General features: G+C 43.1%; 1 long non-coding RNA gene across 1 annotated transcript; it reads left to right on the top strand.

Moving 5' to 3' along the window:
- Positions 1-3,405: 3,405 nt before the first annotated feature.
- Positions 3,406-5,535, top strand: LOC120093261 (uncharacterized). The gene is made up of 3 exons (XR_005486374.2): positions 3,406-3,661; positions 5,023-5,172; positions 5,457-5,535. It is a non-coding gene; the product is annotated as an uncharacterized LOC120093261 (long non-coding RNA).
- The last annotated feature ends 9,159 nt before the right edge of the window (positions 5,536-14,694 follow it).

The following is a 14,694-nucleotide window of genomic DNA, read 5'->3' as shown; positions in this document are numbered from 1 at the left end:
TCCTGCATGGAGGCCAGAGGACAACGTTTGGAAGTCAGGATCTCCTTCTGCTGTGAGTTGGGGTTGGGGGTGGGGCTCAAGCTCAATTTGCCAGGATTCTGCACCAGGCATTTGAAAGGACAAAGTATATATCACGTCCCTGGCCTTTGGCTTCTTCATCTGAACAACAGCAGCAGCAACAACAACAATAACAACAACAACAACAAAAACAGGAAAATGGATCTTCCATAGCCAGTAAGTGTCTAAAAGAATTACATGGATCAAGACGGGCCAAGTGTTTACTACATCCTCTGATCCTTGTCAGTTGCCATGCCACCACCAACATCACCACTGTGATGGTTTGTATCTCCTCAGCCCAGGGAGTGGCACTACTAGAAGGTGTGGCCCTGTTGGAGTAGGTGTGTCACTGTGGGGGTGGGCTTTAAAACTCTCTTTCTGGCTGCCTGGAGGTTAGTCTTCCACTAGCAGCCTTCAGATGAAGACGCAGAACTCTCAGCTCCTCCTGCACCCTGTCTGCCTGGATGCTGCCATGCTCCTACCTTGATGATAATGGACTGAATCAATGATAATGGCCGGCCCCAATTAAATGTTGTCCTCATAAGAGTTGCCTTGGTCATGATGTCTGTTCATAGCAGTAAAACCCTAAGACAATCACTAAGGTCCAGTTTGACAGCAAATGGGCACCAGACAAAAATCACACATAGGGCTGTTGCACAGGACCACACCAATTTCATCTACGTGATGCTTCCGAGTGTCAGGAACTTTCTAGCTGAAGGAATCCTGCATGATTCCATCTCTGTAACCCTCAAACCACGTGTACCACCTTTGTCTTTTAGATACACTAGCCTGGCAGGCTTACTAGTTTTTCCATTTAAATTTATGTGTATGTGTGTTTTGTCTATCTATGCACCACATGCATGCCTTGGTGCCCAAGGAGGCCAGAAGAGAGCATTGGGTCCTGTGGAGCTAAAGTTACAGGTGGTTGTGAGCCACCATGTAGCTCCTGGGAACTTAATGAGAAAATACTTCACATAAATTATTAAGCAAACTAACTTTGTCTTTTATTCTTTAGGGGAAGGGTAGGCCTATTAAAATGTTTTCTTTTTTTTTTTTTTCTTTTTTCTTTTTTTCAGAGCTGGGGACCGAACCCAGGGCCTTGCGCTTGCTAGGCAAGCGCTCTACCACTGAGCTAAATCCCCAACCCCTATGTTTTCTTTTTTTAAAAGATTTGTTTTTACTTACTTGTACGAGTATGTGTCCCTCTATGTGTATGGCTGATTTTGGGGGTGCCTGAGGCAAGCCAGAAGAGAGCACTGGGTACCCTAGAGCTGACAGTTGTGAGCTGCCCACTGTGAGTTTGGGGAATAAACTGAGGTCTTCTAGAAGAGCAGCAAGCATTCCTAACTGCTAAGCCATCTCTCCAGTCCTTTGATTTTCTTTGTTTTAGCTTCTTCATTTGAATACAAGTGTATTTACAAAGGTTGGAGAGATGGCTCAGTGGTTAAGAGCACTGACTCCTCTTCCAGAGGTCCTGAGTTCAATTCCCAGCAACCACATCATAGTTCACAACCATCTGTAATGGGATCCGATGCCCTCTTCTGGTGTGTCTGAAGACAGCCACAGTGTATTAATATACATAAAATAAATCTTTTTTTTAAAGATTTATTCATTTATTACATATGAGTACACTGTAGCTGTTTTCAGAAACACCAGAAGAAGGAATCAGATCTCTTTACAGATGGTTGTGAGCCACCACGTGGTTGCTGGGAATTGAACTCAGGACCTCTGGAAGAGCAGTCGGGACTCTTAACTGCTGAGCCATCTCTCCAGCCCAAAATAAATCATTTTTAAAAAGAATAGAAGTGCATTTACAACACCGGGCACTGTGAGTTTGAGGCCACCCTGAACTATATAGCAAGAATGTCTCTAAAACCAACAAACATTTACACTGTGAAATCTGGACAACAGTGAGGCCTTTCATATATTGCTTTGTAGAAACTCCACAAAAATTTGAATGGAAAGACTTGCTTTTGGGTTCGAATTTGTAGCTCGGTTGGCAGAGTACAATTTAGTTCTTAAAATACATGGAAGGGGTTGGGGATTTAGCTCAGTGGTAGAGCGCTTGCCTAGCAAGCGCAAGGCCCTGGGTTCGGTCCCCAGCTCCGAAAAAAAGAAAAAAAAAATACATGGAAATGACTCAGTCAGGAAAGTGCTTGGAACCAAGCATGGAGTCCTGAGTTTGAATTCTTAGCACTGCTAAAAAAAGATGGTTATGGCGCGTATCTGTGATCGAAAATCCAGGGGCTGGGAAAGACAGACGGATCTCTGGAGAGCATGGGGTCAGCTCGTTTAGCTGAACTGTAAGCTTCTGCTTCAGTGAGAGACCCTGCCTCAAAAACTGGAATGCAGAGCAACTGAGAAAGACACCGAACATCAACTTCTGTGTATGCACGCACACACACGGGTGTGTACTTATATCACATATGTTATAGTGTAATTTCCACCAAGAAAGCTGTTTCAAGGCCTAAACCCTTTATAAATCCATGTGGGTTTTTAAAAATTCAGTCTAAATTTAATTTTTTTAGATTTATTTTATTTTATGTGTTTGGATGTTTCGCTGCATGTATAGGCACGCACACTATGTCTTTGGTGCCTGAAGAGGCCAAGAAGAAGGTATTGGATCCCCTGGAACTGGAGTTACAGATAACCATGAGCTGTCCTGTGGGTGCTAGGAATTGAACCAGTGCTTTTAATTGCCGAGTCATCTTTCCAGCCCCCAAATTTAATTTTTTTTCTTTCTCTTTTTCGGAGCTGGGGACCGAACCCAGGGCCTTGCGCTTGCTAGGCAAGCGCTCGACCACTGAGCTAAATCCCCAACCCCTAAAATTTTTAATGATGATCAATGATTGAAACGATTCTTATTTCTTCTGCCTTATGCCTTAAGATTCTTCATCAAGCCCAAAGCTCTAGAGACAGTAGGAGAACTTTCTCTCTCTAAGAAACTGGAACCATTCGGAGTGTGCGGAATCCTGTCCCTCTCAATATCCCCACCCGTCCAGAAGGCTCCAGCCAGCCCGTGTGCAGCAACCTGTTCAGCAAAGGCTCTTCCACTTGGAGTGATGGTAGCTTTGCAGCCAATGACCACCCACAGGGTCCACACTACCTCTTGCTAGAGCCGGAAAGGAAGGAAATGCTGTCCAGCCTCTTTATCGGACCCTCTCCGCTTTCTCATTCTAATTCCCTGTGTTAGTGAGCTTTAACGGCCCGCTCCCGGTTGTGGTGATGACATCACAGCACCAGAGCTCCAGTCTGAGTGCGTCTTAGGCATGGTGTCGTCATTCTGGCAACACTCGTGCCATTGAATGTCTCTTCGCCATCTGTGCTACTTCCTGCTTGCTGGAACAAGAAGAGCTACAACCATCCAATCTACACTCAGCAACGTGGGCTTGTAGTCATGTGCTCAGCCACTTATCGAATGCCTATTATATGCTGGCCACGGTCTCGTTCACTGGAGCATGGGCTCTTCTATCCCATGGCTTGTGTTCCCGTGACCCTGATAGCAGGAGAAGGGCTTGTTAAATGTGAAGAACAGCTTGGTAACCGAGACCAGGAGGAAATGGAAGCGTCTGCAGCTGCCAGCAGTGTAATTGATGCATCTTAAGTAAGGAGTTTAAACATATTTTAATGGTTATATATGAGCATGACTGCTATTTTCAATTTAATTAGAGGGAAGGCAACATGCGGCCTGTTAACATATTGCAGGAGAGTCCGTGGGGATGGGGCTATTTGTTTAAAAGTGAACATAATTTCTCGAAAAAAAAAAAAAGCTAAAAATAGAATCACCATATGATTTAACAATCCCATTTCTGAGCATTTATCCAAAAGAACTGAAAGCAAGATCTTGAGAAGATAAGTCCACATCCGTGTTTATGGTAGCATTACTTATTTATAGCTGCTCAAAGGTGGATGTGACCCAATTGTCCAAGAAAGGGTGAATAAAGAAACCACATGAGATATACACCTACAAACGATTATTATTCTGCCTCCAAAGGGAGGAGAATGAAGCACACAGGTAGTCTAGCTTCTTGAGAAGCTAAAGCAGAAGAATTGCTTGGACCCGGGAGTTGAGACCATTCTTGATTATGTAATGAGATCCTGTATCGAAAAACAAGATAAGCTCACCCAAAGAGGAAGTCCCGTCATATGGGACAGTATGGCTGAAACTTGAGGCACACTCAATGGAGTTGTGTGATTCCACTCACCGTTAATATCGTGGGAACAAAGAATGCTGATTTTCAGGGTGGGGCTGGGGCAGGTACAGGGAGTTCTACTTAATGGGTCTGGAGTTTTAGTTTGGTAAGATTATCTGTTTTACAAAGTGATTAATATGCTAATCGGCATTAACTTAAAAAATGGTAAAGAGTCCAATCCTTAGGAGGAGGTAGAAATGGGGAGATCGGGAAGATCGGAAGTTGAAAGCCCCCTGCGGCTCTATAGCAAATTGGAGGCCAGTCTCAGATACGTGAGTTATTTACAAGCAAAAGGTTAAGATGTTAAATTTTACATGCATTTTAAACTATGTATTTACAATTCTGGGGACTGAACTCAGGGCTTATGGATTGGCTTGTGTTCACAGCTCTATGCGTGTTTTTTCCCACCGTGACTAAAACAGAGGTAAAAGTGTGAGGTTATGCCTCAGGGCTGAGGACGTAGCTCAGTTGGTAGAATGTTTGCCTAGCTGAACTGCTGAGCCGTCTTTCCAACCTCTAAACCTCTTGTCCTGACTGGCAACCTGGAGGTCATTCCAGCCATTGTAGAGCTGTCCAAAGATTAGCTCCATAAGGTGATGTGTGCACAAGTCTGAACAGAGAAGTTCCCGTGGAGGGAACACTGGTGGCAAGGAGGACGCGTTCCTCTGTTACAAGCCTTTGCAGTTGTTTGTCTGGCTGCACCCGGCTCTTAAACTGTTGAAACCTCAGCACCGGTTCCCTTTCATTCGCCTCCCTCCTTTTTCCACTCCAGGATTACAGAGATCGAGAGTGGTGGGTCTAGGAGTCTGCTGCTGGTCTTCCTAGCTCCTGCTTTACTGAGTCTCCTACGTCAGCAGCACTCAGCCTTCTCTCCTTGTTGAATTAAACAGAAGCAGAGAGTCCGGCTAGACGGAAGAGAACAGTGAGTACCAGGGCAAGGTAGAAGAGTGTGCCGATTGGCTTTTTTCAGTTTGACACAATCCTCGAGGGAAGGAAAACCTCAGTTGAGAACAAGCTTCCATCAGATCAGCCCACAGGCAGGTCTGTGAGGCATTTTATAGATTAATGATTGGTGTGGGAGAGGTTAGTCCATTGTGGGTGGTGCCACCTCTGCGGAGGTGGTCCTGTGAGTGTTTAAGAAAGCAGGCTGAGCCAGCCACGGTGAGCAAGTCAGTAAGCATCGCTTCTCCACGACCCCTACTTTAGATCCTTCATGTTCCTGCCCTGACATCTCTTCAAGATGGACCATAAGCTACAAAGATGAAATAAAACCTTTTGTCCCCAAGTTGCTCTTGGTTATGGTGTTTTAGTAAAGCAACAGAAACCCTAGTTAGAACAGTAACATTACTTGTGATTAAGGCCTTCAAAGTAGCTGTGACCCTAGCCAGCCTTTGGGAGAAGAAACTGATTCAGATGATGAAGATGATGATGATGACGACGACAACAACTACGACCATGACAATGATGATGTAGAGAAAGATGAGGATGCAGAAGAGGAGGTGGTGGTGGTGGGGAGTAAGAGTTCAGAGTGTTGGGCTGGAGAGATGGCTCAGTGGTTAAGAGCCCCGACTGCTCTTTCAGAGGTCCTGAGTTCAATTCCCAGCAGCCACATGGTGGCTCACAACCATCTGTAAAGAGATCTGATGCCCTCTTCTGGTGTGTCTGGAGATAGCTATAGTGTACTTATATAGAATAAATAAATAAATCTTTAAGAGTTCAGAGTGTTTCAGGAGGAACATCATACATGAACAAAAGTTCCTAGGGGGGAAAAAAAAACAATGAAGAAAGCTTAGGGTTCAGGGAGGAGGATAGTGGCCCATTGTGCATGGTGACACTGAGGTATGGTGCAGAGTGGACAGCGGCAACAGGCTGAGACTATGGAATTTCAGACAGTAAGAGGTATGAGTTCATTAGCTAAATGTACAATTAAAACAAAATTGTTTGTGGGCCTAAGGCAATTACTGTAAAATCCTAGTGGATTATCAAGGTGAACTCCATAAAATAAGACTAAAATTCAGCTGGACCAATCATCAAGTGAGAAAAAGGTCAAAAGCATGCAACAAAGGACTCGGTCACTTAACACCAGTGTGACATTTGAATTGGTGTAATCATTTAGGAAAGCAATTCTCCTGCTTCTTCTTTTAGAAACTTAACTCTCGAGAAAGTTCAAGGCCTAAGATAGGAGGCCAGGAATTGCTGATAGCATAGCTGTTCAAAACAGTAGTATGCAGGGAAATACCCAAGCCAGCAAAATACCAGGCACAAGTGAACGCCAGAACCTTTGTGAACCGATACTAAGTTGCAGCAAAAGGAATGATGTAGTGTTCCTGTTCTTATGGTGACATTAAAAACACAATGTTGGGAGGTTGGGGATTTAGCTCAGTGGTAGAGCGCTTGCCTAGGAAGCGCAAGGCCCTGTGTTCGGTCCCCAGCTCCGAAAAAAAAAGAAAAAAAAAAAAAACACAATGTTGGTCTAGGTAGTGGTGGCACAGGCCTTAAATGTAGTCTTTAATCATCCCAGCACTCCAGAGGCCCAGGCAGGCTGCCGATCTCTGCAAGTTCCAAGCCAGCCTGGTCTACAGAGTGATCTCCAGAACAGCCAGGGCTGTTATACAAAGAAGCCCCGTCTCAGAAAACAAAAAACAAAAACCCCAACCCCCCAACAATGTGGGACCTGAGAGATGCCTTAGAGGTTAAGAGCACTTGTTGCTCTTACAGAGGACCTCCTCTCAGTTTCCAGCAGCCACATGGCAGCTCACAATGGTCTATAACTCTAGTTCTGGAAGATGTGACGCCCTAAAACAAAACAAAGAAGTGTAAACAATGTGGACTGTCTTAGTTAGGGTTTTACTGCTGAGAACAGACACCATGACCAAGACAAGTCTTATAAGGACAGCATTTAACTGGGGCTGGCTTACAGGTTCAGAGGTTCAGTCCATTATCATCATGGTGGAAACAGAGCAGAATGTAGGCTGCCATGTTGAGGGAGGAGCTGAGAGTTCTACACTTGGATACATAGGCAGCAGAAGGAAACTGTGTGCCACACTGGGTGTAGCTTGAACACAGGAGACCTCAAAGCCACCCACATGGTGACATGGTTCCTCCAACAAGGCCACACCTTCTAACACTGCCAATCCCTATGGGCCAAGCATTCAAACACATGAATCTGTGAGGGCCATTCCTATTCAAACCTCCACATCGACTGAAAGCCAAGCATCAGAAGCTCACATAAAAGCTGTATGTCGGGGTTGGGGATTTAGCTCAGTGGTAGAGCACTTGCCTAGCAAGCGCAAGGCCCTGGGTTCAGTCCCCAGCTCCAAAAAAAAAAAACCAAAAAACAAAAAAAACCAAGTTGTACGTCGTGTATCTAGTAAAATCATAACATCATGGGAATAAAAAGCATCAGATTCAGGTTTTGGTACCTGGGGGCAAAAAAGGGACAGGGTGGAAGGTCACACTCTGCTTGTCTTGCTTTATTTCCAGGGCTCTACGGTGGGACAATGACTCTTGTTGTTTCTGGCTCTCTGTGAGTCTAAGTAGTTTCCTGAAAAAAAATTATAAAAGTAATAATCCTTATAAAATTAAAATAATATTTAAGTTTATAATCTAATTTTTGCCACTAACACCTCCAACCCAAGCCCAAAGTTATCCTCCTGTAGTGGTTTCATGTAAATCCATCCAGAGCCTTTTCTACAAATTTTCGGCGATATCCTCTGAGCATGTAGGTTTATTTTTATAAATGTCTATTTATTTACTCCATATGCACTAATACAAACAAGGGGCCACTTTACCCAGCATCCTGAGCTCCTTTCCCCAACTTTCTATCATAGACATTTCTCTATGTGGCAAACAGTGCCCTTCTATTTAATGGCTGCCCTGCCTCCCACAGTATGGTTGAACTATATAATTTAACTACCCTTCAACTGATACATACTTACCTTGTTTTTATTTGTTATTAAAATTCCACTCTCTCGCTCTCGCTCTCGCTCTCTCGCTCTCTCGCTCTCTCGCTCTCTCTGCCTCTCTCTGCCTCTACTACCTTCTCAACCCCCTTCCCCATGCCCTGAATAAACTCTACTAAAAAAAAAAATCAACAATGAATGTCCCTAGTGAACCTTAAAAGTATTTTTGTATGAAAGATTTCCACGGGGGTGAATTTTAAAAGGCAGACTTTCGGAGAATTTATACTTGAAAATGAAAAACGTCTCAGAGGAAATATAGTATGTTCTACGTGAAATTAATATGTTAAGATTCATGTCCATAAATCACAAGTGCAAGAAAACTGCAATTAGAAAAATAGGCAAAAAAGCACGAATAGTTTGCAGAAAAAGAAATATAAAAGATGAATAAATACGTAAAAGATACCTTGACTATGTGACCTGTATAATTAAAAAGAGTTATGAGTAGTTTCAGATTTTTGGTCTGTAGGTTTAGATGGAATGAGAAAGTGGTTTATGAGACTGGTATTCTGGGAGAGCTTCCTCAATAACTTAAAACATAAATTTAGGCCATAAATTCGACTATAAATTTAATTTGAGGAAAAAAAGATGTTGTTGACAACAATCTCAGGCACTTCAGGGCTGTTGGTTTTTCTCTCCCCACCCCTCAACACACTTGGGAATACCAGAAAGCCCTCAACATTCCGTTTGTACAACACAACTCCGGTACCCTTCGTCCAGCCGACGGAGTCCGGTGTGGGTACCGGAAGTCTGGCTGCCGTCTTCACTGGCGACAGTGCAGAAGTTAAGACTGTTCTGCCAGTGAAGAATGAAGTCCAGTCACACCAAGGGAAGAGAGAGAAGGGGCCCAAGGACTTGCACAGCCTGCTTCCAGAACAAGAACCCTGCCTGTTCATAATTCTCATAACCGGTCCTCTTCTGCTTACACCAGCTCAAGGAAGTCCTTGGTTGCGGAGACACCCAATTCTACCACCTAGCTCCATATCCCTGAACATAGGAAGTGAGGAAATACGCTTTCGTTTCCAGCACCAAAGGTTTAATTTGGAGGAAGAAGAGTGGGAGGGAGGATTTAATATTGGGGAGCATTTCGGAAAGTGGAAATGAACCTTCCGTGAGAGCCATTGTTGTGTGGCTCCTAGTACATGGTCAAGAGCTCGTCAATGCTCAAATACATCCACCAGAATTGAAGGCGCTTAGGCTGGTCCTGCCCGGAGCAAGGACACTAAAACTAATTTGAGAAACATTCTACAGTTTTATCAGTCAGACATATCCTCAATTTTTTTCTCATATGTGAAATCTGGAATTTAAAAATAATGTGAGGTACATGTGTGAGGTACATGAGACACATTGTTTTGTGTGCTAACTTTTAAAATTAATAGAAAAAAAATTCTGAAGCTGGACGGTGGTGGCGCAGGCCTTGGGAGGCAGAGGCAAGTGGGTCTCTGTGAGTTCGAGGCCAGCCTGGTCTACAGAGGGAGTTCCAAGACAGCTAGGGTTGTTTCATGGAGAAACTCTGTCTTGAAAAAGCAAGCAAGTGGGGTTGGGGATTTAGCTCAGTGGTAGAGCGCTTGCCTAGCAAGCACAAGGCCCTGGGTTCGGTCCCCAGCTCTGAAAAAAAAAAAAACAACAAAGAAAAAGCAAGTAAGCAAGCAAACAAACAAACAAACAAACATTCTGAGAGAGTGAAAGGGAGAGAGAAAGAGTGCAGGCATGAAATCAGAGTCAGAGGAACCAGTAAGGTAGAGGTGGGGAGAAGATGAATAGACACTGGGGAGCTGAAACTGGGGTTAATATAATTGAAGTACATTGTGTACATATGAGAAAATGACTTGGTGAAACCCATCATTTTGTACAAATAATATATGCTAATAATTTAAAAGTAAGAGAAAACTGGGGTTGGGGATTTAGCTCAGTGGTAGAGCGCTTGCCTAGCAAGGGCAAGGCCCTGGGTTCGGTCCCCAGCTCTGAAAAAAAAAAGAAAAAAAAAAAAGAAGTTACAAAAAAAGTAAGAGAAAACCTTAAACAGAAAACAAACACAGGGCGGGAGCCCAGCCAGAATGAAAAGACCTCCCTCTTTCTCTTGTCTCCACTTCTCTCTCTGAGTCAGATGATTTTGCACTGGGTTCCCATAAACTCTTGATCTCTAGATGTGGTACTTCTATGTCACATTCAGACCTGCATTGTCCAAGAGCATGGAGCATGCGCATAAGCGTTTGGAATGAATACACAATGGATGACTGAATAAAACCATGAGAATTTAGTGCCAAACATTGTCTTGATTAACCGCATGGAGGACTTGTCAAAATGGGCTGATCATCTCAGGATGGGAGTGAGTAAACCATTGACCATCGCTTACTGGTGATTATAGAAGCCAACAGATTTTAGCTAGTATAACTTTTTTCTTCTTCAGACTCAAGATAACAGGCATTTTATGTTTCCAATGAATCTCTTCCAATCTTTGTTTCTCTTTTTAAATGATTGTGTGTGTGTGTGTGTGTGTGTAGTTTGTGTGTTTGTATGTGTGTGTATGTTTTTGTCTGTGTGTATGTGGGATGTGTGTGCATGTGTGTGTGTGTGTGTGTGTGTGCATGTGTGTGTATGGTTTTGTCTGTGTGTATGTGGGGTGTGTGTGCATGTGTGTATATGTTTTTGTCTGTCTGTATGTGGGGTGTGTGTGCATGTGTGTGCATGTGTGTGTGTAAGTCCATGCACGGCATGTGTGTGGAAGTCAGAGTTAGCTCCCTCCTTCTTGGTGTGTCCTGGGGATTGAACTCAGGTCATCACGGTTTCACTGCAAGCCCTTCAGCACTGAGCCATATCTCTCCAGCTACCAGTGCTTGTTTTAAAAATACTTTTTCATAAATACTTTGTTCCTTTTGCCAATGGGTTTGTTAAATGGGTCAGCCACCTTTCAAATCTGAGAATATATGCTTTCTTCACCTAGAAATACCATCAAAAAGAACATTTTAAAAATACTGTATGTGACCACAGCTTCTGTCTTTTCAAAGCTCTTTAGACTCCACTTCTCTAGAAAATCTTCTATTCAGTAGAAGGAGGTTGATTTGGACGCATTCTGTGATCTCACCCTACCAGCCAAAGACAGAACAGTTCTCACCAAAGACAGAACAGGGGTTCTTTGTGCTTTTAGAAAAAGAAGTATGGAGGGAAAGGAGCTGGGAGACATCATGGTTTCTGTATGTTCTATACAGTGCCATGTGCAGGGCAGACTGTATACAACCTAGGGAGGGGGAGCAAGAAAACAGGGATTCTAATGTCTTTCTCCTGCCCAAGCACTAAACAGATAGATGGCCTTGCATATGAAACATGCCTCTTGGTTTCTGAGTCTGTAGGCTGGGACACCAGTGCTTACACCCATGGGTTATTTTGACTTAGACGATTCAGCACATCCAGATTGTAAATTGTCTGCTAAAGTCACTAGTTCATAGTGTTCACAGAATGTGCCACTTGCAAATAGAGAATATTTGATATAGTGGGAAGAGGTCTGGCCTTTGGAACTGAGTTCCAATTATGAGTCTATTGGTTTATAGTTTTCTGATACTGGGAAACCTTGGTTCTAAGGTTTTTTTTTTTTTGTTTGTTTTTTCTTTTCTTTTTTTCGGAGCTGGGGACCGAACCCAGGGCCTTGCGCTTCCTAGGCAAGCGCTCTACCACTGAGCTAAATCCCCAACCCCGGTTCTAAGTTTTTAAATGATAAAATGCAAAGAATATATCAACAGAGTTCATTAAATGGTGCCTACAAAGGTACACTGATTAGCTGTGCATATTTGTAGTTATTATTACTATCTCCATGCAAGGATCTATGCATGATCCGGGTGTAGTGGCACAGGCCTTTAGTTCCAGTGCTGGGGAATCAGAGGCAGGCAGATCTCTGTGAGTTTGAGGCCGGACCGATCTGCAGAGTGACGCACAATAAGACCCTGTCTCAGAAACAAAGTAAATAAAATTCTATGCATTATTTTTTATAGATTTACTTTATAAAAATATTTTTATTTTATGTGTATGAATTATGTATACACAGGTTTGCCTGGTACCTGCAGAGGCCAAAAGAAGACACTAGATCCCCTGGCAAGTGTAGACAGGTAGTTGTGAGACACCATGTAGGTACTAGGAATCAAACCTGGGTCCTATTCAAGACCAACAAGTACTCTTTGTTTTTCTTTTTTTGTTATATGAGTGATCTCTGCATGCATGCTTGCATGACAGAAGAGGGCATCAGATCCCATTACAGATGGTTATGAGCCACCATGTGGTTGCTAGGAATTGAACTCAGGGTCTTTGGAAGAGCAGTCAGTGCTCTCAATCATAGAGCCATCCCTTTAGCCCTCCAAGGACTCTTAATTGCTGAGTCAACTCTCTAGCCCCAAGCCTATAACTCTTAAGACATCTGCTTTGAGCCTGAACTTGAAAAAAATTATATGAGTAAATTAGGCTTGATAATTATCCTAGAAAAAACATCCTCGCTGAGTCACTTTAACTGATTCCCTCATGTGTAAGATTTGATTTCATCTCAATATTTCACTTATTTCAATGTGTACAAAACCTTAAGATTAAGGCTTAAAGGTAAATTGAGGCTTGTGGTAGTTAGCAGCCTTGTTTGTGTCCCTAACCTGAATTATTTTTGGGAGTGACTTACAAAATCTAACTCTTAAGTTACATAAGTAAGCAAGGAAATTTACTGGTCTGTATAACTCAAATGAGCTTCAGGCATGACTGGATCCAGTAGTTCTAATGTTAAAACATGATTGTCAAGTTTTTTTTTCAAATGTTTGACTCCCTGCAAGGTACAGTTGTAAGTTAGTTCCAACTTAAATCATTTCTAAGGTTTATGATAACAACATTTAAAAAGCAAATGTTGAAGACAATGTAACTGCTGTCTGAGTCATGTACCCATTTCTCTAGGGGGAGTGAAGAGACAAGCATTATGGTCAACAAGTTCTCCGAGATCACAAGGAATGAAGGAGGGCGTGGTCCTCACAGGGAAAGAAAGGACAGGGAGGGAAGCAGGTACCCATCATACTAAGGTAGGCTAGACTAAAAGGTCTAGCTAAAAGTCAGGCTAGGCCTAGAAACAGGGTCTGTAGTTGAGTGTTATGTAGCTATTCGAGGTTGAAGGTTTCCTCCAGGAAGGAAGAGAAAAGTTTGTCAGCTTTAAATAGCAAATGAAACAGTTAAGGTCTAGAAAGGACCCTTCCTTTCCAACTTGGGCCCGCAGAATGTCTCCTGCAAAGAAAGGAAGTGAGAAGAAGAAGGACCGTTCTGCCATCAGTGAGATGGTGACCCGAGAATACACCATCGACTTTTACAAGCACATCCATGGAGTGGGCTTCAAGAAGCATGCTCCTCGGGCGCTCAAAGAAATTCGGAAATTTTCCGTGAGGGAAATGGGGATGTGCGCATTGACACCAGGCTCAATGTAGCCAAGGTATTAAGGAATGTTCTGTACCGCATCTGAGTACGTCTGTCCAGAGAGTGTAATGAGTAGCTTCTTTTGAGTCAACCACATTCTTTTTTTTCTTTTTCTTTTTCTTTTTTTTTTCCGGAGCTGGGGACCGAACCCAGGGCCTTGCGCTTGCTAGGCAAGTGCTCTACCACTGAGCTAAATCCCCAACCTGAGTCAACCACATTCTTATAAACAACCCCTCTCCTCAATAAACTCACTAGGCTAGACTTGGGTGGAAAACTTAATTTAATTCTACATTTTATTTAATTTACCCTCTTAAAATTGTCCCCAGGTTTATTGAAAAGACTACAGACCAGATTCAAAGATCTTCACACCATGTTTTGAAACTCATCTCCTACATGGGCTGAGTGACCTGCAGAGGAGGGACTGCTAGAGTCCAGAAGCTTCAGCACTTCCCTGGTGTCAGGATCTACCTCAGTGATCTCCTGATCTAGGGCTGGGACCTCAGGAACATAATTATCTCTCCTTCTCCTCCTCCTGCTTCTGGATAGAGAACCTCTCACAGGATTTCTTGGTGCTGAGCTGGGACTCCTTCCTCACAGTTTCGGTTTAAATGTGGCCCATGATGGCAGGCCCCAGAAAAAGAGCAGATTAATTTCTTTCAAAAATGTTTTATTACCAGATATTAATTATATAAATGGATTTGCTATGACATTTTAATATATGGACATAATGTATTTGGATCCTTTTCACACACATTCCCGCCCTTACCCTCCTTCCCTCCCTCCATTCCTGCTATATTCTTCTTTCTTCAACTAGACCCTCTTCTAATTTCATGTTTGGTTTTTTTTCTTCTCATGGACCAGTGAGTATCATCAAGGATATTGGCAGGAGTATGGCCTTCTTACCAGAGACTGTACCACTAAAAAACATTTCTCCTTTCCTCCACCAACCATTAGCTGTGGATATAAATTACCAGAAGCGTTAGGGCTCCATGTACCTTTCTCAATACATCATGGTGCAAACATCTTGAAGAGTGTAGATGTTATATACTCAGTCACTT

Source organism: Rattus norvegicus, chromosome 6 (assembly GCF_036323735.1).
Source record: "Rattus norvegicus strain BN/NHsdMcwi chromosome 6, GRCr8, whole genome shotgun sequence".
In the NCBI taxonomy this organism is placed as follows: Eukaryota; Metazoa; Chordata; class Mammalia; order Rodentia; family Muridae; genus Rattus; species Rattus norvegicus.
The sequence above is the reverse complement of the archived record's forward strand: the minus strand, read 5'-3'. Positions and strand labels throughout refer to the sequence as shown.